This window comes from Dama dama, chromosome Y, assembly GCF_033118175.1.
Source record: "Dama dama isolate Ldn47 chromosome Y, ASM3311817v1, whole genome shotgun sequence".
Classification (NCBI taxonomy): domain Eukaryota; kingdom Metazoa; phylum Chordata; class Mammalia; order Artiodactyla; family Cervidae; genus Dama; species Dama dama.
The window spans coordinates 8571625-8590863 of NC_083715.1; the positions used below are offsets into that span (position 1 = coordinate 8571625).

The following is a 19239-nucleotide window of genomic DNA, read 5'->3' on the forward strand; positions in this document are numbered from 1 at the left end:
CCACAATCCTCAACCTTCATCTGAAGACAAAATGTGTGACATTAAGAGAGGAGGAAAGGTCTATTCACAGAGAAGGCAAGTGGCAAAGTCAAAATGGATCCAGTCTCCTACCTACATCCATCCTCAGTAATATAGACTCTTGTAAGCATTCCTAAGGGAGACTAGGATACACAACTCAAAGATGCTTCTCCCAGGATTACAGAGTTTGATTGAGAAGCTAGTTTTTTAACTCTCACCTCATCCTTAAGATCACATACCATGTCTGTTAACACATCAAAAGATGGGAAGCTCTAGAAGATATGTAGAGACAATGCCTGCTTCTGCCTAAGGCCAAGGTTGTAGATCCGAGTGGCAGGTGGGATAAGGTTTCCATCTCAGGACACCACATGACTCCACAGTTCTCCTTCTCTGGAAAGCTCTCAAAAGACATTGTGAGAAACACAATTTGAGGGAGGAAAAGAAGGAAACTGGCAAGAGCTGTGTTCTTTCTAATTGTCTTGAATCTCACTTATCTTCCCAGGAACAATGACAGAGTTATCATGATATCTGAACAGTCTCCCAAGCACTGCCAACACCATTTTTTTTGATGTTCAGTCACTCAGTCTTGTCTGACTCTTTGTGACTCCATGTACAGTAAGAACCCTGGGCTCACCTACCCTTCAAATCTCCCAGAGTTTTCTCAAACCCACGACATTTGAGTCAAGCATCACTGCAGCCATCTTGTCCTCTGTTGCTCCTTTCTTCTCCTGCCCTCAATCTTTCCCACCGTCAATTTCTTTCCAGTGATTCTGCTTTCGGCCTCAGGTGGCCAATATATTGGCACTTCATGTTCAGCATCAGTACTTCTGAGAATAGTCAGAGATTATTTCCTTCATGCTTTACTAGTTTGAACTCCATGCTCACCACAGAATTCTCAAATGTCTTGTCCACCATGACTGTTGCAAAGCATCAATATTTTGTCACTCACTTCTTGTGGTTCTGCTCCCTCCTCCACATGTTACCCCTGAAAATCAACTTTGACTGTTCAGATCTTTTTCAGTAATCTCTCAGCTTTTTATTATGGTGTCTAGATTGATCATAGATTTTCATCCAAAGGGCAAGTGCCTTTTAGTTTCATGGCTGCAGTCACTCCCCGCAGTGATATCGGAGGTCAAGAAAGTGAAACCTGTCACTGATTCAATTATATTCCATTGATACATCTCAAAATGATGGGACCAAATTCCAAGATTTTATTTTTTGAGTGTGTTTGTTTGTTTTCATATTGAGTTTTAATCCAGCTTTTCCACTGTCCCCTTTCACCTTCCTCAGAAGGCTCTTTAGTTCCTAGTGTTTTGGGTTTGTTTTTTTTTGTTTGTTTGTTTGTTTTGTTTTTTACAGCCATTTGTGTGTTGTTATTATAACTAAGGTCATTCATACTTCTCACAGTAATTATATTTTCAGCTTCAGATTCTTTCAGCAAGTTACTTTCCATGATGTACTCTGCACAGAAGTCAAATAAGCTGGGTGACAATATATAACCTTGATGTATTTCCTTCCCTTATTTGTACCAGTTCATTGTTCCTTGTTGAATTCCAACTGTTGTATCTTGACCTTCATGCACATTTCCCAGAAAACAGGTACAGTGGTCTGGTATTCTTATCTCTTTAAGAATTTTCCACAATTCGCTGTGACCCACACAGCCTAAGGGTTTCCCTGGTAGCTCAGTTCCTGTGTCTGGAAGATGCCCTGGAGAAGGAAATTGTAGGCTAGAGTCCAAGGAGTCACAGAGAGTCAGATATGACTCTTTTTTATTCAAGCCATTAACAGAGACAATAAAGTATATATAGATGACTTCATAAAACCCCCTTGGTTTTTCTATGGTCCAAACTCCAATTAAGTATTACCTATTAAGATTAAATGACTAAGTGCCCTTGCCTGTGTGTGTGTGTGTATGTGTGTGTGTGTTTCTCTGTCTCTCATTTCACAGCTATCATCTACAAACTATTACATTCCTGGTCACTTGCCATTCTCTTATACAAGAATTAAATTATGTCTATGCCAATCTCTGACCTTTGATACCCACTTAGAACAGTTACATTTCCAGAGCAGACATATGGAATCTGTGCTCTCAGGAAACATCAGGACAGTTTGACAAATAGCTAGATATTTTCAGGAACTGACTTTTTGAGACCAAGTCCAGGTAAGAGACCATCTCTTATCTGGAAAAGAACTATGTTTTGTCAGGCTGTTGGTGATTCCTCATTAGAAGAATTTTCGGGCAAAATGTGCTTATTTGCATGTTTAAAGTCAATGATGCACCACTTATGTGTGTATATATGTAAACTCCAACCAAACAGACTAATACATGTCAACTAAAGTTGTGGCTTCACTGACATTCATAAAGGAAGTACAGAGCTTGCCTAGAAAGAAAATCAGAAGTTCTGATTTGGCAGAAAATAAGAGAACATTGAGTGCAACTCTCTCCATGGAGGCATAACAAATAATCCTTCTATAAATGCAATAGTTCCTCCATAGCATCAATTAGTATTAGCAGAAGACCTTGCTCAACAGAGAGGACTATATGGAAACTAGATATAACTGGAAAGAATGGAGGGGGGATGGGGGAAGGAGGGTGAGAGGAATAGAACCAGGCCTTTGTCTTGGGTTGGGAGATGGAGAAGCAGGGAATAGATTGAGGATTCAGGCAAGTCACTTCACTAAACTTAATTTACTTTTGACTGAAAGGAAACAAGGTGAAAATGCTGGTGATATATAGTTTGTCTAGAGTGAGAATCAAACAGAGAATGTGTGGTGTGGTCCTGCATGTCCCAAACTGAAATGAAGGTCAACTAGTGTGCATATGGCCTGGAACATGAAACCTGAGGTTAGAAGGCCAACCTGGGAGGGAACAGCTTTTGATTGTGTGGAGATGGAATGAAGCAGCTGGGATGACAAAGTGTGTAGAAAGGAATGCTTTTTGACAAATCCCAAACTGACAAGAAGCAGGAATTTAGGGCTCAGTCACACAGCAGGGGTGGTGACCACCTTGAATTTCCCCTCTTGCAAACTGCTAAGATCCACTATCAGCCAGAACTAACACTCATGCCTCTGCCACCACAGGCTAGAAAAAAAATCCTATTAGGGCCACAACTTTTCTGCTCGTGGCTGCTGGCTCCTCTGCAGAACTGACACCACCAGGTTTCCTACAGTCCAAGCAGCGGTACCGTTTCCTCCTGTGCTCACCAAGGGAGGCCCAAGTGCTCCACAAGGGTCTTGGGGCAGCCTCTCTTGTGACCACATGCAGAGGTTGTATAAAACTACATCTGAGACCCAGGATCAGGTCAATTATGGAAAAGTATTGAAAACTTTCCCACCAGCTGAGCAAACTACAGGTTAACTGCACACAGTCAACTGTGCAGATGCTTTCTCTATGGGATACAAAAAGGACAATAGATTTCTGACAAATTAAAATACCCAGGCTCTGGCAGGTCTAAGAACAAATAGGAGTTATCCCTAATTAGAGTCTGACCTGTCCCTACTGAAGATCCAGAGTTCAGTTCTGCCCACACTTAGTCAAGCTTTCTCGAGAGGTAGAGCTGTGATGTGGCTCATGCTCAGGACCAGAACACAGACAGCAGGGACCCTAGGTAACATTCGTTACACTTACGATGTTTTCCAATGCCATATGTGGTTCACTGTTTTTCTCACTTGTAGGCGTTCTTATTATTCTTGCTTATTTGTTGTTTTAAGATTGATTAAATCATACAATTTTTTTTTGTATGTATATATTGTGTACTTTGTTTTCCTGCTTTTTGTGCCTTTTCTTGCTGTTGTTTCATGTCATTTTTGTTTTGGTACCTATATATTTCTATAGTAACTGTGATTTTCTCTTGTTCTGTGGGAAAGCTCTTTCATTTTTGTCAGATTTATTTTCCATTATTCTTCAGGTGGCACTTCACTCTGGTGTTGTTTTATGTCTTGCAAGTTATTTGCTTAGTTCTACTGTTGATTCTGTTTTTCCCTATTGTCATTATTGCTTGTGCTATTTTATTTGTGCTTTGATTTTGATTTCTCACCATTTGTCTGTCTTTGTTTTTTCCTCTGTCTAATCATTTACTATGTAATCTTGGTTCTCTGACTGGAAGTTGGACCTGATCATCTAGGCTTTCAGCACTGTATCAAGGATTGTAGACCATCAGCTTTCCTGGCTCCAGTGAATATTAATTGGTGATAGTCTCTATGAAGGCCTCCGTCTGAAATTAACTGCCAATTCCACCCAAAAGCCTGTACTATGCAGAGCTGATGCTTCACACCACAGAAAAACCAAAGAAACACGAGCCAAGTCATTCACAAATGGACTGTATAAAGTCAGACTAAATCCATACATACCTACAAAAGACACCACTGACATGGTTCCACCATGAGAGAGAGATGCATCAGTTGTGGCCCCAAAAATATAGTTGCCAGTCCCTCCCCGTCCATGGACATACAAGCCACTGGTCCAAACTTATCCACCAACCACACAGACTAGAAGCAAGTACTACAACCCTGCACCCTGGGAAGAAAAGACCATTAACATAGTAAGCTAAACAAATGTGAACACAGTAAAGTATCTTGCAGACAAAGAAACAAGGTAAAAACACATAAGACATACTTAAACAGGAAATAGAAATTGTCACTGAAAAAGAACTGAGTGTAACAATAGTAAAGACAATCAAACGTCTCAGAGAATAAATAGAGATCATGCAAGAAACTTTTAAGAAGGGCATGGAACAACTAAACAACAACAACAAATGATTGATAGCACAATGACTGTCATATATGTACTGTAGGCTGATCGATGCCTTTGTACAGCAGAAGCCAGTAAAACATTGGAAAATAATTAACGTCCAAAATAAAAATACAGTATTAAAAGAATCACAAACTTTACATAACCCAACAGACCTGACAATTTAATTGATACTTAAGAGGATTTCATGCAAAACCAGCAGAAAGCAGTTTCTTCTCAAGGGAAAGTGGAATATTTCTGGATAAATCACCAACTGGATCACAAATCACGCCTTGGTAGATTTAAGATAATCAAAATTGTATCAAGCAATTTTTTTAACCACAATGTTATGATTTACATGTCATTCATAGGTGGGGGAGCAAAACAAAAGCAAGCAAACAAAAACAAATAACAAACTAGAAAACACTAATATCTTGAGGCTTATTTATATACCTCATCATGGCCACGAAACCAATGGAGAAATCAGAGTGAGGATATAATATGTATATATATATATACACACAAACAAGTGACAATAAAAATGTCATTGTGTAAAACCTACGAGAAAAGATAAAACACTAAAGATTATAACAAAGAAATGTCTCAAATAGTCAACCTAACCTTACAACTAAAGCAATTAATGAAAAAGAATAAACATAGAACCCAAAATTAGTTTTGGGGGGAAAATCATACAGAATAGAACAGGAAATAAAAAGAAACAAAAAATGAAAACAAACACAAAGATCATTAATACTAAAAGGCACTTATGGAGAGCATAAAAATATATATATATAAAACATGAGCCAGACTCATAAACAAAAAAGGGAGAACACTCAAATCAATAAAGTTATACATGAGAAAGGGAACATTATAACTGATACCACAGAAATATCAAAGGATCATGAAAGACTACAATAAACAACTTTAAGCCAATAAAGTGTAGAATCTGGGAGCCACAGACTAATTGTTAAGAACTCAACTAAGAGGAAGCAGAGATTACAAACACAGCATTACAATGAGTAATATTGAAACCGTTATGAAAAATTTTCCAGTTAACAACATTCAAGGTCCAGATGATGTCACAGGTGTTTTATGAACCATTAAGATAAATGTTAACACATGTGCATATAAAACTCTTGCAAAATACTACAGTGGTAGGAAAACCTGCAAACTCATCCTGCGAGTACAGCATCACCCTGATAGCAAAGCCAAAGTATCAAGAAAAGGAAAGTTATAGACCAATATCACATAGATGAACATCAATGCAAACACCCTCAACAAAATACTCCCAAGAAGAATCCAACAATACATGAAAAGTATCAAACAGCTTTATAAAGTGAGGTTTTCCCCAGATATGCAAGCATTCTCCAGTAGCTGCAGTAGCTTCATATCAATCCATCAGAGACACCATAACAAATTGAAGGATTAAAACCATATGATCACCTCAATAGATACCAAAAAGCACTGTGATAAAATTCAGCGAGCATGTGTGATAAAAAACAAACAAAAAAAACTCTCCAGAAACTGAGCATAGCAAAAATTACCTCAACATAGTAAAGGCACACAAATCAAGATACAATGAAGTATCATTTCACATCAGTCTGCATGGTGATCATTATAAAAATCAACAACAGGGGCCTTCCTTAGTGGTAAAGTGGCTAAGAAACCATGATCCCAAGTCAAGGGTTCCATGTTTGATCCCTGGTCGGGGAACTAGATTTCACATGCAGCAATTAAGTCCTTGTGTATTCAAATAAAGAAGTAAATGTGAGTATATATTTATTAATAATGGGTGTATTGTATATATATATATATATATATATATAATTAAAATATAAATTTATAACATACATATAATATACAAATATATTACAAATTAACAAATATTATGTATAGATACACACATATAAATCTTAAAACAATACATGAAGGAGATGATGTGGAAGAAAGGGAACCCTCTACAGGGTTGTTAGGAATAGAAACAAATACTGCCATGATACAGCAAATTACAGAAGTTCTTTAGAAAACTACAAATAAAACTATATGTTCCAAAATCCCACTATTTGACATATGCCCAAATGAAACCACCATTGAAAGCAGTCAAACAAAAAACCATGTGTATACCAGTATCCACTACGATACCACTTATAGCAGACTTTTAATGGCAGCCATTCTGACCAGGGTGAAATGGCACCACATTGTAGCTTGGATTTGTATTTCTCTGATAATGAGTGATGTTGAGCATCTTCTCATATGTTTGTCTGCCATCTATATTTCTGCTTTGGGAAATGTCTGTTTACTTCTTTGATCGTTTTTGTTTGTTTGTTTGTTTCTAATTTGGTGATGTATTTTTCTGGTGTTGAGCTGCCTGAGCTATTTGCTTCTTTTGCAAATTAATTAGTTATCAGTTGTTTCTTTTGCTATTGTTTTCTTTCATTCACAATGGTGTCTTTTCACCTTGCTTACAATTTCCTTTGGTGTGCAAAAACTCCTAAGTTTGACAGAACAGGATAGCGGAGTAGGAGGTGCACATGGAGTACATCTCTCTTCACAGATATATAAGGAATAAACCTTTGGACACAAACATGGATAAAGAACCCCAGCTGAGAGTGGACAGGAGGAACTGACCAGAGACAAGAAGATACAGAACTATGCAAAACTGAAAAAGTAGAATGAGAATCAGACAGTCCTTGATACATACCCTGGAAAAGAAATGGGGCCCCAGGACGCTTGCCTGGGACCTGGAGCTTGGGGGTTGTGAGGGAATCACAGGATGAGGCCTGATATTGACTGCGGAGAGGCAGAGAGCGGATGTGAGGGAGGAGGCTGTGGTGGGAAATGCTTGTGGAGGAAAGCCTGGCAGCCATGGAAGAAAGGCAGTACTGCTGAGTCTTGTATAGGGGGGTGGAGCCATCACCATCGATTCTCTCTTCCCACACACCAACATTGGCAGCTGAACAATAGAGAGGCTGGCCCATCAAAAGCCTGACACAGTGAACTACAGAGTAGGACTCCACCCAGGGTGGCCCTTATGTGCATGATACACAGATCTAGAGTAGTATCCCGGGCAGAGGTCCCCTCTGTGTGCCTGGCCACGTGGAACAACAGAGAAGGGCCCCAGGCAAGGGAGCTGTCTAAGTGCCAGAATGGGTGGAGATCCAGAAAAAGACTGGTCAAAGAAGTCTTCTGGTCAACAGCTACAGGAGGCTCAGAGAAAGAATTGATAGAGCAATAACACCTGTGGTGTAGGCAGCACATGTCCCTGCAACACTTGGCACCACCAGGGTGCTCTCAAGCCAGTCAGCTGTGCCAGCTTCATGCTCAAAACTCACAGGGGCAAAGCTGCCGCTGGCAACAAAGATCCTGTGTCTACCTACTCAGGATCACTAAGGCAGTTTCCCACACTTCTAGAGCCAGTAGACTGTGGCCTGCCAGGCTTTGTCTGTCAGAGGGGCCGTGCTCTCCAGGCAAGAATACTGGAGTGTATTGGCCAATACTGCTTGCCATACCCTTCTAGAGCGCTATGTTTCATTCTGTCCTAGCCACTAACTCCCCCTGAGTAACTGGTCCTGCCAGAATCCCTGCAACCCAAGCAGGTGCACCACCTCCACACCTGGCCCTAATGCAGCTAACCCAAGCCCTCCTTGTCAGTCTCAGAAGCAAACCCTAACGGCCGACCCGCATTTTGAGTTGGAAATAAAGTCACAATTGTAACCCAGGGGAAGGGGCTAAGGAAGAACAGGCAAAAACCTCCCACCAGTTGTACAAGCTGCAGACTAAATCCTCACGAGAAACTAGTCAGACTCTGTGTCTACAGAATATATAAAAGGTAATTGATATCTCCCACAAAAGAAATCATACTGCTTCTGATAGCTGTGGACATTCGAGTCAAGAACACATAGGAGTAGGTCCACATTAGAATCTGAGATGCCTCCACAGCAGGTACAGGGATCAGCAGAGTGCTGGAGGGCACCCTAGGGAGGGGAGTTGTTATGGGACTCCCAGGGAGGGAAAGGACTCTAAGAGCATTCACTAAAGAGAAACATTTATCTATCGTTAATTTTGACTTGTTCTGTAGATTCTTTTGGAATTTCTTTCTTTCTTTCTTCTCCCCAACACCCGTGTTGTAGGTGTCACATTTATTGGCAATATGGAATCTAATTAAGTTTTTGAGCTTCGTGTTTTTTGTTTTTGGTTTTTTTTTTTTTTTTTTGGTCACTTTTTTTTCACAATTTAATTGTTATATAACTCTTCCTCTTGTTTGGCTTTTGTAGTTTTGTAGAGTTTGATTTTTTTCTCTCTCCCTCTTTTTTTTTTTTAATTTTCATTTTTAAGCCTATTATTATGTTCTATATTTATTCCTTTACTTGATTTCCCTGCTGTCCTTTGGCTCTTGAAGTTAATCTTTAATGTGTATAAATCTTCCATATCTGCCTCTATTTAACTTTGCAAAACTATTCTTTCACTCGTTCCTTCCCTTTCCTCTTAACATATTTTTAAGTTTCATTTTCATTGCTTTATTCATGAATTGGCACCTTATTTTAGCTTTGATTTTCCAGTCTGTGCTGTATTTGGTTAGTTTTGTGCCAGTATATAGAATCTTTTTCTTTCCTTTTATTTTTGTTGTAATGTTTTGATTTTGCTATGGGTGTGCATGTATATGCATATATTTAGTCACATTTTTTTTAATTGTTGCTATAAACCTCTGTCTGTACATTGGGCTTTGGCAGTTCTGTGCAATTTTCCTCTTTTCTTTCATCTTCTTCTTGTATTGTTTTCATTTACTCTTTTTGTAACTCTGATTTTTTAAAACCTATTATATATTTTCACATTGATTCTTTTGTTTTCTTTCCTACAGCTCTTTGCCTCTTGCAATTAATCTTTAATGTATATACATTTTTTAAAATATAACACTACATAACTTTGTCTTTATATTTTTTTCTTTCTTGGCTCTTTTTTTTTAAATTTCCTCTCAACATATCTAAAACTGTATTTCATGCTTTATACCACTTAAAACCTTGCTTTAGTTTTGTTTTCCAGTTGGTTTTAATTAGTTTTATTGCTAACAGTTATATATTTATATATATATATACATACATATATTTATATACATATATATATATATATATATATATATACATGACATTTTGTAGAAGGTCAATCTACTGTACCTTTTTTTTTTTTTTTGAACTGTTTGATTTTGCTTATAGTTATATAAGTAAATGTGTATATGCCACTTTTTTTTTTTTTTTTTTTTTGGTCTGATCTTGTAACTGCCTTTTCTTGGGGTTCATCTTTGGTTTCTCATTTTTGGACATTTGTTTGATCTCATTTAATGTCATAACAAGCCACTTGTGGAATCTTTATTTCTGGCAGAGATCAAGCCCTGAGACACTGGAATGGGAGCACTGATTCCAAGATATTATATAACCAGATAATTTACCCTACTGAGTATCAAATAGAGAGAACTCAGATAAACTAAACCACTTGAATACAAGACCAAGCATCACACAAGAGCAACCACCAGTAGCATCCTTTGCAGGATGCCTCATGTAAACAACAAGCAAAACAAAATACAAACCCAATCATCAGCAGACAGGATTACAAACTCATTTAACCTAGCCCTTAAGAGGAAAAACAAACAAAAACTCAGCACAGATCTCACCCTATGTGAAGCTAACACAATCCAATAAGCCAAACTTAGGGGACAGAAAACAAATGGAAGACATGATTCATACTTGAAGCCTGGGCAAAGGAGAACCCAGATACAGAAAGCTAAAAAAGAAAGAAAGAAAAGAAAAGGTAGAGAAGTATACACAAATGAAGGTACAAATTAGAGACATAGGAGTTCAACTCAATGAAGAGGAAACAGGCAAACTACCTGAAAAAAAAAAAAAATTAAGAAAAATGAAAGTAAAGATGATCAGAAACCTTGCAAACAAAATGGAGAACATGCAAGGATAAATTAACAAAGACCAAGAAGAATTAAAGAATAAACATGCAGAGGCAAAATTGATGAGGAAACAAAACACTTTTCAGACAACCAAAATTTAAGAGAATTCAGTACCACCAAAGCACCTTTACAGCCAACGTTAAAAGGACTTATACACAAAATCAACCCCAAACACTTAAGAAAATATCAACTGCAACATCTATATCAATAATTAGTTTAAATGTAAATAGATTAAATACTACAACCCAAAGATGCAGACTGGCTGAATGGATACAAAAAGAAGAACCACATATATGCTTTCTGCAAGAAACACACTTCAGACCTCAATACACGTATAGACTGAAAGTGAAAGGATGAAAAATATGTTCCCTGCAAATTGGAATCCAAAGTATGCTGAACTAGCAAACCTCATATCAGACAAAATAGACCTTAATATAAAGTTTACAAGAAAAAAGAAGGACATTATATAGTGACCAAGGAATCAATCAAAGAGGAAGACATACTAATTGCAAATATCTGTGCACTCCACATTGGATAAATGCATACATAAGACAAACACTAGCAGATATAAAGGAGAAATTGACAGTAACCCAATAGTGGTAGGAGACTTTAATACCTCACTCAACAGCAATGGGCAGATCATCAAAACATAAAATTAATAAGGAAACACAAGTCTTAAAGGATAAAGAAGGTGCATAGATTTCATTTGTATCTTCAGGACATTCCATCCAAATGCAGAAAAGTAAACTTTATTTGCACATGCACACGGAACATTCTCCAGGAGAGACCACATCTTGGCTCACAGACAAAACCTCAGTACATTGAAGAAAATTGAAATAATGTCAACTATCTTCTTCTATGACTATGCTGAAACTAGATATCAAAATTTAAAAAAGAAAAAAGAATAGAAAAGAAATGACCCAATCAAAAAATTGGCCAAAGAACTAAACAGACATTTCTCCAAAGAAGACATACAGATGGCTAACAAACACATGAAAAGATGCTCAACATCACTCATTATCAGAGAAATGCAAATCAAAACCACAATGAGGTACCATTACAGGCCAGTCAGGATGGCTGCTATCTACAGGCCAGTCTACAAGCAATAAATGCTGGAGAGGGTGTGGAGAAAAGGGAACCCTCTTACACTGTTGGTGGGAATGCAAACTAGTATAGCCGCTATGGAGAACAGTGTGGAGATTTCTTAAAAAACTGGAAATAGAACTGCCATATGACCCAGCAATCCCACTTCTGGGCATACACACTGAGGAAACCAGATCTGAAAGAGACACATGCACCCCAACGTTCATCGCAGCACTGTTTATAATAGCCAGGACATGGAAGCAACCTAGATGCCCATCAGCAGATGAATGGATAAGGAAGCTGTGGTACATATACACCATGGAATATTACTCAGCTCTTAAAAAGGAATTCATTTGAATCAGTTCTAACGAGATGGATGAAACTGGAGCCCATTATACAGAGTGAAGTAAGCCAGAAAGATAAAGAACATTATAGCATACTAACACATATATATGGAATTTAGAAAGATGGTAATGATAACCTTATATGCAAAACAGATAAAGAGACACAGATGTACAGAACAGACTTTTGGACTCTGTGGGAGAATGCGAGGGTGGGAAGTTTTGAGAGAACAGCACAAATATTATCTGTAGTGAAACAGGTCACCAGCCCAGGTTGGATGCATGAGACAAGTGCTCGGGGCTGGTGCACTGGGAAGACCCAGAGGAATCGGGTGGATAGGGAGGTGGGAGGGGCGATCCGAATGGGGAATACATGTAACTCCATGGCTGATTCACGTCAATGTATAACAAAACCCAGTGCAATGTTGTGAAGTAATTAGCCTCCAACTAATAAAAAAAAAATGAATTAATTAAAAAAATTGAAAGAGTAAAAATTAAAAAAAAAATAATAATAAGCAACAGAGACACATTCCTGACAGAAACTCGGAAGATACTAGAAATACACGAGAAACTTCTCAGCCTTAACAAAGTGAAAGAAAAAGCCTAGACAGGAGAGATGAATTATTTTAAAAAGTACACACTAGAGCTGAATTATAAAAGATTTTAGGCAATAAAATGTCTCCCAACAGTTTTGTAAACAGTGTGTTCCACACAAGGGAGAGGGATAATTGTTAATACTCACACAGTAGACACTCTTTCTAGTTGCATTAATAAACTAATGAAACAAAAATGTCCAGAAAATAAGCATAGTATAAAATCTATTGATCATTATTTGTCTAAATAAGACTGTAAAATTAAAAGGGAATTTTAAATATGTCTGCAAAAAATACAGTTTAAGCATCTCTAATGAACATAATTTTTTTTCCATAGTCTGAAAGTAACTGACAATTAAGCATGGATTTCATTTTAAAACATATTTTTCAAATTCAACAGAATATTTAATGTTCTAATATAAGATTTTGTACTTTACAAGCTAAAACAGTTTGTACCCAGCAGTGAATACTTTGTATCATTGATTCAGTGGTAAATAAAAGCACATTGTGTGTGTTTACCTTGACAGTCTTTGTGGTTATCACTGTGTATTTCAAACTAATGACTTGAACATGGAGTGTGTAATAGTACATTCCCTCAGGGACTGCAGACTATGCAGGAAGTGGTCTCAAGGCCTTCCAAGCAATTAAGGATGCTCTGTAGAATGGGGTAGTGGTAACCATGACAGCTTGTGGTGGCAAAAGCTGTTTAACCGGGTCTTCTCTTAATTAACTCCCTCATAGAAGACAATGAAATTTTAAAGATAAGTACTAAAACTGTGGTCACATAAAATTATATATATACATATATATATATTACACATATGTACACATATGTGTTTGTGTATTTATTCATATGTATATATATATTAAAATTTTGTTCCTTGTGAATAATAAATAAAATATTAAAATCTGACATAAATGACAACAAACTTTTAAAACTTAAGCCAACGAAATTTGAATTTGCAGAGGAAACACAATTACTGACATTATTTTAGAATACTGGAGAATGAAGAGGTTAATAAAAACAGAACCAGGTTTTACTTGGTTTTATTCTTGTAATAAAACTCCTCGTGGGAAATGCCCTCCCAGTATTGCCTGCACTGGATGTGGGCCGCTCCTGCGGCTCCATCTGTGGACAGCCACTGCTCCATTCTAAAGTACTTAGCTAAAAAGGGCCTAAACAATATTGACTTTGTGACTTCCAAAAACCGCCATTATTTTCCTTCCTTTCTTCCCTCCTACCTCCCCTTTTCTTCCCTTTTCCTTCTTATTACACAATTGATAAAGTTTGCTTTCCAATTATAGTTATTACAAAATACTGGCAACATTCCCCATGTTGTAAAATACATCGTTGAACTCATCTTACGTCTAAGTTTGTGCTTTACCCTCCACCACCTCTGTATTTCCCCTTCCTCTCCACCAATCTGCTGGTAAATAGTCGATGTTCTATATATCTTTGAGCCTCTACTTTTGTTATATTTTCTACTCTGTGGGGTTTTAAGATTCTGTAAGTGATATCGTACAGTATCTGTCTTTCATATTTTACTTAGTATTATACCTTTCATGTTGCTGCAAATGGTATTAATTTCATTCTTTTCATGGCTGAGTAACATTTCATAGGTCTTCCTTGGTGGCTCAATGGGAAAGAATCTGCCTGTCAAGGAGGAGATGTGGGTTCAAAACCTAGCAAGGAAGATCCCTTGGAAAAGGAAATGGCAACCCACTGAGGTATTCCATGGACAGAGGAGTCTGGAGAGGGTAGAGTCCATAGGGTCCCTGGAAAATTCCATGGACAGAGGAGTCTGGAGAGGGTAGCATCTATAGGGTCCCCAAGAGTGGGAAATGACTTGGTGACTGAACAAAAACAAGTGTTCCTTTGTACACATATACCACATCTTTATCCATTCATCTGTCTGTCATCTAATGGACATTTAGGTTGTTTCTACGTCTTGGTGAATGGTGTGCTTCAGGGAACATTGGAACACATATGCCTTTTTGATTAAAGTTGTGGGTGTGTCTTTTAATATATATCCAACAATGAAACTGTTAGGTCATGTGTTGTTCCATCTTAGCTTTTTGAGAAATCTCTATACTAAAAATCACCATTGTTTCATTCCTATAGACAATCATTTAGTAAGCAAGTTTGAGTTTTTAATGCTGTTAGTTGCTGATATCATATCTCGAGGTGTAATAAACACTACTATGAGGTAGATGCCCTAGGGGCAACTACTTTGATGCTTTTTAGCAAACGGCATTGCTGCCCCCACCCCATGTCACATCTCCCCAGCTAACATCCCACCCCTGCACTCACATACAGAAAAACCACATCCTCTTCCTATTCTCCCATGGGAAGTGTATCTTTGGGGCTCAGTCTGGACACAAGTTCTGCCCCATACTTTCTAGCTAACTGGACCTTCTAGTCCCCTCTCCAACTGCACAGGAACTATCTCCCTCCCTCTTCACACACTTATCTTTTCTCTGTCCTTTCTGCTTGATGCAGAAAGCTCAGAGACACATAATTTCACATCAGGTTGATTTTATTTAAATTTCATTACTAATGTATGCTGTTGGTAGAATATTCAATGTCTGTACTGTTGACCTCTTTTCAGCAGTGAGACCCCTGAAGAATTCTGGGGTCTCTTGCCATGTTCTGAAGTCACTGGCTACCCATTTGTCCAGAGGGATGGCAGGGGTCTCCATGATCCTCTGGCAGGGGCCTCTTCCAGTTTATTCTGATTCAGCTCTTCTTTCACCTTGGAACACTGGCTACAGACCTTTTAGCCATTGATTTTTTTTTTCCATTTATTTTTATTAGTTGGAGGCTAATTACTTCACAACATTGCAGTGGGTTTTGTCATACATTGACGTGAATCAGCCATGGAGTTACATGTATTCCCCATCCGGATCCCTCCTCCCACCTCCCTATCCACCCAATTCCTCTGGGTCTTCCCAGTGCACCAGGTCCGAGCACTTGTCTCATGCATCCAACCTGGGCTGGTGACCTGTTTCACTATAGATAATATTTGTGCTGTTCTCTCAAAACTTCCCACCCTCGCATCCTCCCACAGAGTCCAAAAGTCTGTTCTGTACATCTGTGTCTCTTTTTCTGTTTTGCGTATAGGGTTATCATTACCATCTTTCTAAATTCCATATATATGTATTGGTATGCTATAATATTCTTTATCTTTCTGGCTTACTTCACTCTGTATAATGGGCTCCAGTTTCATCCATCTCATTAGAACTGATTCAAATGAATTCCTTTTTAACAGCTGAGTAATATTCCATGGTGTATATGTACCACAGCTTCCTTATCCATTCATCTGCTGATGGGCATCTAGGTTGCTTCCATGTCCTGGCTATTATAAACAGTGCTGTGATGAACATTGGGGTGCATGTGTCTCTTTCAGATCTGGTTTCCTCAGTGTGTATGCCCAGAAGTGGGATTGCTGGGTCATATGGCAGTTCTATTTCCAGTTTTTTCAGAAATCTCCACACTGTTCTCCATGGTGGCTGTACTAGTTTGCATTCCCACCAACAGTGTAAGAGGGTTCCCTTTTCTCCACACCCTCTCCAGCATTTATTGCTTGTAGACTTTTGGATAGCAGCCATCCTGACTGGCCTGTAATGGTACCTCATTGTGGTTTTGATTTGCATTTCTCTGATAATGAGTGATGTTGAGCATCTTTTCATGTGTTTGTTAGCCATCTGTATGTCTTCTTTGGAGAAATGTCTGTTTAGTTCTTTGGCCCATTTTTTGATTGGGTCATTTATTTTTCTGGAATTGAGCTTCAGGAGTTGCTTGTATATTTTTGAGATTAATCCTTTGTCTGTTTCTTCATTTGCTATTATTTTCTCTCAATCTGAGGGCTGTCTTTTCACCTTACTTATCGTTTCCTTTGTTGTGTGAAAGCTTTTAAGTTTCATTAGGTCCCATTTGTTTAGTTTTGCTTTTACTTACAATATTCTGGGAGGTGGGTCATAGAGGATCCTGCTGTGATTTATGTCAGAGAGGGTTTTGCCTATGTTCTCCTCTAGGAGTTTTATAGTTTTTGGTCTTACATTTAGATCTTTAATCCATTTTGAGTTTATTTTTGTGTACGGTGTTAGAAAGTTTTCTAGTTTCATTCTTTTACAAGTCGTTGACCAGTTTTCCCAGCACCATTTGTTAAAGAGGTTGTCTTTTTTCCATTGTACAGCCTTGCCTCCTTTGTCAAAGATAAGGTGTTCATAGGTTCGTGGATTTATCTCTGGGCTTTCTATCCTGTTCCATTGATCTATATTTCTGTCTTTGTGCCAGTACCATCCTATCTTGATGACTGTGGCTTTGTAGTAGAGTCTGAAGTCAGGCAGGTTGATTCCTCCAGTTCCATTCTTCTTTCTCAAAATTACTTTTAGCCTCTGATTTTAAAAAGAGGGAACAATCAATTTATATCTCAACGTGAATCCTAGGCATATTTTACTTTCAGGGTATGTCCATCAGCGTGTGTTTAACCAGACGAATTCATCCTTAAAGATAAGTCTTCCATTTGACTTAGAATTTTCAATCTCTGAGGCTTCGGAACTCTTAGAGATAAGGGCACATCTCAGATCTTTCCATATTTCGAATTGGGGTGGGGATGGCAAGCCTGGCTAACACCTCTTTCGTTGCTTCTAGAAGGAAAAAACAAGGAAAAACAAACATTTTTTCACACTTTTCTGACACCCAAACCAAGAAAACACACTTTTTTTTTTTTTTAAATAAAGTACTAGCTGAAGATACAAAAATTAGAGCCTCAAAGAGCAGCCCAGAGCTCACCATTATACTTTTACACTTGTGTGTGTATTAAGTATAAAATAATGACGTTTGGACAAAAGAGTTTTGTAGTTATTTATTTTAAAGTTACAGTACTTAAAAACCACTTGGCAATAAATAACTTGGCTGTCTCAAGTACTGCTTCCCAGCGGGAGCTCTGGGCGAGCCTGGCCCGGGCTGTGAGGTTAGGGGCGGCGCTGCCCAGTGAGGTCGGGCGGCCCGGCAGTCAGAACTCGTCGATCTTCCTTTGCAGGTACTTGAGCATGGAGTCCATGCCCTGCGCCGTTCGCCAGATCTTCTTCAGAACCTCGCACTCCCGCTCATTGGCCTGCTCCAGCTCCAGCTTCATGTTGCAGCGCACAAGGGACTTGGATTCCTTGAGCACGACGGGGTTGCATGAGGCGAGCTCCTTGCTGTAGACCATGACTTCCTGGGTGAAGGTCCCAGGCCAGAACACCCGCGAGACCATCCCTTTGCCGCACGCCTCCTGTGCCATTGGCTTCCGCCCACAGAGCAGCATTTCATTTGCAGATGCTCCTCCCATAATCTTGGGGAACATGACCGTGGAACAGCCATCTGGACACTGTCTGAATGTGGTATAGGGCATCTGGAAACATGCCTTTTCGTTGGCCCAGATCATATCACAAAGAGGCAGGATGGATGCCCCTAGCCCAATGGCCGGGCCATTCACGGCTATGATAATAGGCTTCATGAACTGGATGAAAGTGTTCACGAAGTTTCTGATGGCCTTCCCCATCCTGGCACTCTCCCTCTTGTAGTCGTCTGTCAGGCGCTGGGTGAAGTAGATCAAGTCCAGGCCACAGCAGAAGATGCAGCCCATGGCACTGAGCAGCACCAGCTTGCTGCCATCCACCCGACCGTGCTCAGCGCCCTCTGCAGCTCCTTCATCACTTCCGGGTTCAGTGAGTTGTTCTCGGATGACTCAGTGGACAGCAGGATGTGGGTGAAGACGTCCTTCTTCTGGACCGTGATGTCCCAGTACCTGCAGGTGCTCTCCGTCTGTGGCACTTGAAGTGCAGCCACTTGTCAAAGGGCTGGTCTCGCCTGCCCTCGATGAACTCCCTCTTCCCGGCTGTCACGCCAGTGACTGACGTCTGCAGGGTGGTCATCCTGTTGGCCATCGTGCGTCCATGAGAGGGTAGGTGCCTTTCCCATTCACAGCCAGCCCTGTGGCTGTGGCCGCGGTCATGGGCCTGACGCCTGCGGCACCAGCGGGTGTATCCTTGGCCGGTGCCCACACCGCCCCCAGGCCCAGTAGGGCCCCTACCGGCTTCTCCGCTGCCGCCTCTGGGCCACTGTGTCCTCCGGCCCCTGCTCCACGGTGTACAGGTTCTCGGGGCTCTCGTCCTGAAAGCCATCCACCGCAGTGGTGCCCTTGATGGGGCTCTTGGGCACGAGGATCCTGATGTCCGACCGGGCCAGGTCCATGTTTTCGCGGGTGGCCAGGCCTGGCATGGGGCTCTTCCAGAACTTCTGGCGGTAAACAACGGGCTGCTCTTGACCTCGTGCTCCTTGCCCACCACTAGGACCTTGGGAGCATCCTTGGAGAAGCTGCTCTTGGTGGACCTGGGGATCTGCTTCTGGCCATTGTTCGGGGAGGTCCGGTTGATTCTGGTGAAGGTGCCCTCCTTCTGTTTCTCACTGTGGCACCGGTTGAAGTCGTGGATGCACTCCTCGCAGTTCACCAGGTGCTGCTCTGGCTCCCACGT

At 39.9% G+C, this 19239-nt stretch overlaps 1 pseudogene; it reads right to left on the reverse strand.

Moving 5' to 3' along the window:
- Positions 1-17735: 17735 nt before the first annotated feature.
- Positions 17736-18651, reverse strand: LOC133053544 (chromodomain Y-like protein; annotated as a pseudogene).
- Between the last annotated feature and the right edge of the window lie 588 nt (positions 18652-19239).